This window comes from Electrona antarctica, assembly GCF_951216825.1.
Source record: "Electrona antarctica genome assembly, chromosome: 5".
Classification (NCBI taxonomy): domain Eukaryota; kingdom Metazoa; phylum Chordata; class Actinopteri; order Myctophiformes; family Myctophidae; genus Electrona; species Electrona antarctica.
Window position 1 is genome coordinate 46,167,798 of NC_136810.1, and position 7,437 is coordinate 46,175,234.

Here is a 7,437-nt window from a genome sequence, read left to right on the forward strand (position 1 = left end):
GACCTGGTTCCTCTGTCACATGACATCAAGGTCAGCTCACGACCTGGTTTGACATTTAACAGGATATTGTTGTTAAGCACTTTATCCCTGGCGTGACGTTCCTGTTTTGGGCATGTAGCAAAAATATAAAAACGAATCGAAAGGTTTCCAAAATAGTAGATCTACAAGCTCACAGTCACAATGTGTCACCACGAAAGCAAAACCTACGTGTGTCTGTGTGCGTCAGTGTGTCTTTGACAAACTCTCTCTCTCTCTCTCTCTCTCTCTCTCTCGCACGCACGCACGCACGCACGCAGTTAGAAATGTGATCTATCATCGTAGGTTGGTCAGCCTGCCAACATCATGGGTTCCAAGCCCAGCACATGTCCTGTGTCACATAACCTGGTGTGTCACATGTCCTCCGGTCGGTCTCTGTCTCTATTTCCGTCCACAGTGAGGTCCAATTACACAACAAAATAATGGCTTTAAAATAATCTGGATGAAGAACTCTGATTTACAGGTGAAACCACCCACAACCTCCAAACGAGGACAGCCCACCAGGCAGGGCAGGCTTTACATTCTAGCCACATTTCCACCAAAAGAGCTTCGGTTCTAGAACTGGTTCCATTCTAGATTCTTGGAACCTTGGTGCTTTCATTCCAACTTTTAGGGTTCTGAACCAATTCATTTTCAGTGGAAACACTCTGAGAGTCTGAACTGGTTCAATATTAGGTGGGAAAAGAATAAGTGAACATGTTCACCCCCAGTGGAAAAGGGGCCATAGACTCATGAGTGTGCAGGTAGGGTCTGATTGCCTGGCTCAAGGTCAAGGACACTGGTTTTCACCGGGTGTAGTGAATGCTTATCTATTATAATTGCCATCATCATTATCCCTAGAACCGAAACCATCATTGGTATTACATCATTGGTATTACATCATTGGTATTACATCATTGGTATTACACTGCTCTAGCAGTGTGATATGCCTATTTCATCATCATTAATCATGAGCTAAGATGCTAATGTGAGCTTTAGCATAGGGCTACATCTTAATTTTTTTCTTCAGTCTTAGAGTTCCATCCTGAACAATGCCTACACACACACATCACCGAGATATACACGATGAACTGTGAGTGTGATTGGCCTGACAGTGTCAGTTGTTCGCTGTGATTGGTCTACTTTTTTGTGGGGACTGTGATTGGTGTAGCGGTGGTGTCAACTGAGCTGTTCCTTTCTGACATGAAATATTTCATCAGAATACTAATGTGAGTTTTCTGTAAATTTTATTGATTAATCTCGTTTAATTTCATTTATTTATTTTAAACTTTTTAAAAATTATACAGAGAATGGGTTCCATGGGTTCCAAAGCTGATGGATGGATGAGTTCTGCTCTGACATGCTCAATAAACTTGGGGGGCATGGTGGCGCTGTCGCCTCACAGTTAGAAGTTCTTTCCTCCACGTCATCAGCGCCCATACCCTAGGTGGGGTTGGCGAAAGGGCCTTTCTGTGTGGAGTTTGCATGTTCTCCTCGTGTACCCTAGGGTACTTATAAAGTATAGAGTGAGGACCGGGAACGACAGCACTACCCCCTGCTATTCATTTCAATAGAAGTTGCTCAGTGGTGTTTTGAAGCACCCGGAAGACTGCCGGAAGTACCATTATAACTCAATGGCTCGAGCGAGCAGAAGTTGAGAGCAGACCTCAAATTTGAGGTCAGGGTTGACGCACGTTACGCACATAAGGTCACTGAACGTCTGTCCACCTCCATGACCGTGCTGCAGTTCCACTTTTGGCCAGTATGTAGTGGAAGCTCCAATGTTGGCCAGCCCTTCTTGAGGCTTGGTAGGTACCAAAAACTTAGCAGTAATCCTGGTCTCTATACTGCCTCCCGCTGGTAAGCCCGAGTGCCTGATGGAGGGGAAAGGAACATTTGATATGTATAGACCAATTATTTGTTTACAAACATTGGGACTGGGCGCACGGGTGACTGTTTCATGTAATCAATTCCCAACAGATCTCCAAACCTGTTGTTTTGGGGAGTGCTGGTTTCAGTCCATTCAACCTCCTCTTGTGTGTTGGCTAGTGAGGTGCACCCTAGGAGACATTTATACTTCATTGCGCAACAGTATTGTGCACAGAGAGCAAGCTCACACTGTTGTGAGCGTGGTGTATGTAATAATATTAAATATATTGTTTTTGATGATGTGTTTGAGACCCCAGGAAGAGTAGCTGCTGTCATGTACAGCAAGCTAATGGGGGATTTAATAAATAAATCAAATCAATCACAGCAGGTGTTTGTGTTATTGTGCGTTTGTGCTGTATAGTTGGGCCAGTGCACTGTAGTTGTGTTATTGTTGGAATTAGTTTTGTGCTGTGTTGTTGTATAGCGCTGCTGCACAATTAATCACAAATAATCAATGTTTTTTTATGTTTCAAAATGATGTAATCGTGAAACTTGGCGATTATTTCAAAGCCTTTCTTTGGACGCCAGCTGTTGTACCTTGCCCTCGTCTCCTCATCATTACACAACACTTAAGTGTTAATAACCGCAGCAGTGGTGGAAAAGTAACTAGTTACAAAATGTTAATACTTTTACTTCACTAAATCTCAGAGGCAAATATTGTACTTTCCTCCACTACAATTATTTTAAAACTTTAGTTAATAGTTACTTTTTAGATTTTGATTATTATTACAAACATACATTAACTACAGCCCTATATATACATTTTCGGCCATTTGAAAATAGCTCACAATGCGATGTGACGCATTTCCAAAAGATTTTTATACATTCAAACATTCTGCATAATGAGCACTTTTACTTTTGGTACTTTAAGTACATTTTGATAGTTGATACCAATACTTTTGTACTTTTACTCAAGTCAATTTTGAATTACAGACTTGTAACAGAGTATTTATATAGGGCAGTATTGATACTTTTACTCAAGTAAAACATTTGAGTACTTTTTCCACCACTGAAGCCATCTCAGCCATCAGGCTCACAGTCAGAGGAACAACTAGATAAAGTGCCCCTCGGGGCACAGGTCTCCACCAGGGCAGGTCAGGTTGTGGCCTCCTGGTGGCGCTATAATAGGCCAATGTGAAAAGGATGCCATTTCTTCTTACGCCTTGGATGGCAATTGGATGATTTGAGGCATTTTGTTCCAAAAATGTGTTTTGCTCAGCCTAGTAGGAAAGTCTGTGAAAGATTTCACGTAAATTGCACGCTGCGTTCATGATTTGAGGCTTTTTGTTCAAAACGGGCCAATCCTGCCAACTTTGAAAGCCAATGTTAGCCAATTAGGATGGAATATGAAATATCGGACAGATCCGGCTTGAACACATGACTATAGAGATAGTGTGTAACGATTTGCCTGAGTAGTAATATAAAAAAATGTGTTTATCAAAAGTTGGCCTCCTGGTGTCGCTATAACAGGCCGTTCTGGAAAGTTTGGGGCAGAGGTTCATCGTTGGCATCCAGGGAGTGTGTGCAAAATTTGGCATCGACCGGGTTAACGTGCCGGAGATTAGCTGTACACACACGGACGGACGGACACACACACACGGACGGACGGAGTGCAAAACATACTCTCTCCCCATGCCTTCAGCCTGGTGGAGACAATAAAAAATTAAAATAAATAAATAAATTCATTCAAAATCAGAGGCTATTACATACCGTGTGAGACCAAAGACATGACACCGATGAGCATAGAGACAGTGCAGCCCTAATGTTTGTGTAGTTGTGTTGTTGTAGTGTTATTTTTGTGCCATTAAGTAGTACGTTGTTTGTGCAGTTGTGTTGTTGTTGTGCAGTGTTGTCATGTGTGTGTGTGTGTGTGTAGTAGGGGTTTGAAACCTGTAATATTTTTCAGTGAAAGCCTGTTTTGTTTCAGTGCCTCTGCTCTGGAGACACGCACATGCACGCACACACGCACGCGCACAGTTCCTAACCTGCCAAACTAAACCATGCCATGTCATGCCAAGCAACAGAGAACATCTGAGGAGTTCTCCATTCAGATGTAGTGGACTGTGAAGTGTAAATAACACAACCATGGAGTGCTGTGCTGCTGCTACTTAAAGGGACACACCGCTCATATATTATTCTGCACAGATTGCCGTCACTCACGATCATGACGTTACTTGCCGATGAATTGTCATACGAATAATTGCGATTCAATTGTGTTTTTTGGCATTGAACATGGGAACATGGAAACAAGCCCCAGCACTTGCCATTGCCCCGATTACCTTACAGGCATACGCAAAGGCTCAATTTACGTAACTTAGATAGCATTTTATGTAGACAACTAGACATAGCACTATATAGTATATATGCATAGTTCATTATATAGATATTCCACTGTTAGGTTCTTAGCATACTGAAGTATTTGATGTATTACCAATGTCTTTTGTTCCTGCTTACTGTAAATCGCTCTGGATTAAGAGTGTCTGCTAAATGCCTAAATTGTAAATTGAACATATGCACAAACTATTTCTGATTGCTTTTTAGGCTTTGTAAACAAAACCTGCACACAGGGCAGATGTGACAAATACAGAAAATGACTGATATATCATATATTTATTAATAATCTAAATACTTTCAAAATAGACGATCCACACGCTTATATAGCTTTATACTATTTATTTATACTAGGTCTGCTGGTATTTCTCTCTACACAGAATCTCCACAATGAAAATAGCTGCTCTAAGAGTCTAGATCAGCTATTTTTGGCTAATGCTCCCCCAGAATATGGATGCTAGGATTCAAGTGGATTAATGGGAGTTAATGGTCCATGTAGAGAGTTTAATCCAGCTCTTCCGTGATCTGTGGCCTGGCTGAGGGATAGCACTGCTGCCTGGAACATGCACGTTTAATGGCTGAGTTGTTTATACAGCTTAGTACAGTGGCCTTTGTGGCTTTTTAGGAATTCAAATTAAAACCAAGCAAAGCAATACAATCGAAATATGTAATGAACAAACTATTGCAGTGCAAACCTCTCGATAGAAATGCCATTAAATGGGGGTCTAATGCATGTCAAACTGGGGGTCCTTGAAATTAAAATGGTTGAGAATCACTGCTAGAGCCGTAAAAGTCTTCTCTTATGGGGGTCCCTGGCATATCTTTTCAAATGGACTGTCTATCTGTGGACCCCCAAAAAGTGTCAATTTGGGGTCCTTGTAGACCACTGGTCTACATAAGGCCCAGGGCCACTACGGTATAGTGATATATCATCTCCTGGAGAATCAGTTCCACTGAAAGATGCCTGGGACAGAATCAAAATCCAGTTGAGAGTGGTTTTGCTTTATCAGTCAGTGATTTCCTTTTTGAAACGCTGTATGTATTATTGACATAGCTGCTACTGCTCATTTTACTGTAGGGCTGTGGTTTTCAACCAGTGGTCCGGGGACCTTGAGGGTCCTTGAGGGGGTTCCAGGTGGTCCTCAGCTAAATGGAGAGCTGGTAACCAAATGGACCTTTATAGAACGCTGTATGTATTATTGACATAGCTGCTACTGCTCATTATACTGTAGGGCTGTGGTTTTCAACCAGTGGTCCGGGGACCTTGAGGGTCCTTGAGGGGGTTAAAGGTGGTCCTCAGCTAATTGATGGTGAGCTGGTAACCAAATGGACCCTTATAGATCTTTAACTCTTGCTTGGGTAAAATGTCTACGCTCTCAAAAGTTTTATTATTGGTACAAATCTAAACTCGGCAACAAAAGTCCAAACTTTGGTCCATTATTTCTCCACTTTAATAATACCATAATAATAATACCTTCACAACGAGGTATAGCTTGTAAGGATCAGACGTTCATGGAATGAGCAACACAGCTAAACGTGTGTGTAGTGCTTCCAAAAGGTTTGCCAAAATGGCAAGTGGTTGGTATACACCCTTTCTTTGAGTTGCTTAGTGGTTTGGATGATTGCACTCTCACACAGTAATAAGCAAATAAACAACACATATTGGCCACTTGTGGGATCAGCTTGGGCGAGAGTGACCAACAGAACCACGTTGGCTAACTGGTTGAGGAATGGGATGCCATCCCACTTGGCATTTGGATCTTCCACCAGCTACTGAGTTCCATAACACTGAGTGCAAAATTAATAAAATGTAAAAATGGCCAATATGTGTTGTTTTTTTCCTTATTACTGTGAGAGTGTGCAATCGTCCAATCCACTAACTAAGCAACTCAAAGCAAGGGAGAATACCAACCACTTGCCATTTTGGCAATTTTTTGGTTTAGCTGTGTTACTTATTCCACAAATGCCCGATCCTTACAATCTATACCTCGTTGTAAAGGTGACTAATCAACGATTAAAATTACATAAAATACAATACAAATTGGTATTATTAAAGTGGAGAAATAATGGACTAAAGTTAAGTTTCTGAACTTTTGTTGCTGTGGTACCACATCAATACAGCATGGAATTGTGGACAAAATATTCCAACCGCAACTAAATATTAAAGTCTTGGGTCTGAGAGGCTAAATCTCATCAAATGCTGAATACATAATGGCCCTTGATATGAAAAGGGTTGAAACCCACTGCTGTAGAAAGTTCAAACAACACAGGTAGTGTGCTTCTGTTTTGCAGTTTTACAAGGGGTTGATTTACCAGAAGCACCATGTTGTCCCTGTGGTGGGTATAAGGATTTATTCATGTTGTTTACATAACAGACTACTAGGGTATTACTAGGAACTGTGTGTGTGTGTGTGTGTGTGTGTGTGTGTGTGTTTTAATAAAGTAACTATCTTTATTTGTGTATCTTTCCAGGCTAAGCAGCGGTCTAAGGTTCAAGTGAGCCGTGCCAGGTTAGGGTTAATGTGCCAACTCAGCAGACGACCATCAGTGGTCAAGGACCAAGGTGTATTCTAATTCACAGCTCCCATACACGAAAATGAATGCTTAATTATGTCATAAATATTCAAAATCAAAAATATACGTATAAATAAATAATTTCAAAATACCCAAAAAAACATTCTGACAAATACGGGAGAACATATATCTAGGCTATAATCTATACATATTTTTTAAATCCAAACTGCAGCCGCACGCATGCGCGCGCGCACACACACACACACACACACACACACACACACACACACACACACACACACGCACGAAAATTAACACTATAGTTCTATTCACAATTCTGCACTGCTGGAGTGTAATTTAACGTTGACGACAAAACAGCCGTTGAACCATAAATAGACTAGCACCAGCAAGTAACCTATTAAAATCCTCCTCGGTAACCGACTGAACCGTTCCTCCACGGATCGGAGGGTAAAACGGTCAAAGGCGTATTTACAAAACATTAGATAACCGACCCCATGCATCTATACCCCAGTTTTCACGGTCCCGTTACCAAAGACAGACACACGAACGACACAAAAGCAAAACAACGTCTTCTTTTCTTTCTTACCTCTCCGCTCCTACACAGCTTCAATCTCCCGTTAGCACCAT

The 7,437-nt window shown here is 41.4% G+C and overlaps 1 protein-coding gene across 1 annotated transcript in view; it reads right to left on the minus strand.

Annotated features, from left to right (window-relative positions):
- The window catches only part of gramd2ab (GRAM domain containing 2Ab), a 56,438-nt gene extending 49,001 nt beyond the window's left edge, over positions 1-7,437 (minus strand). Inside the window, exon 1 of the mRNA XM_079500791.1 lies at positions 7,397-7,437. The gene's annotated coding sequence lies outside the window, so the exon portion shown is untranslated. The remainder of the gene's footprint in view (positions 1-7,396) is intronic.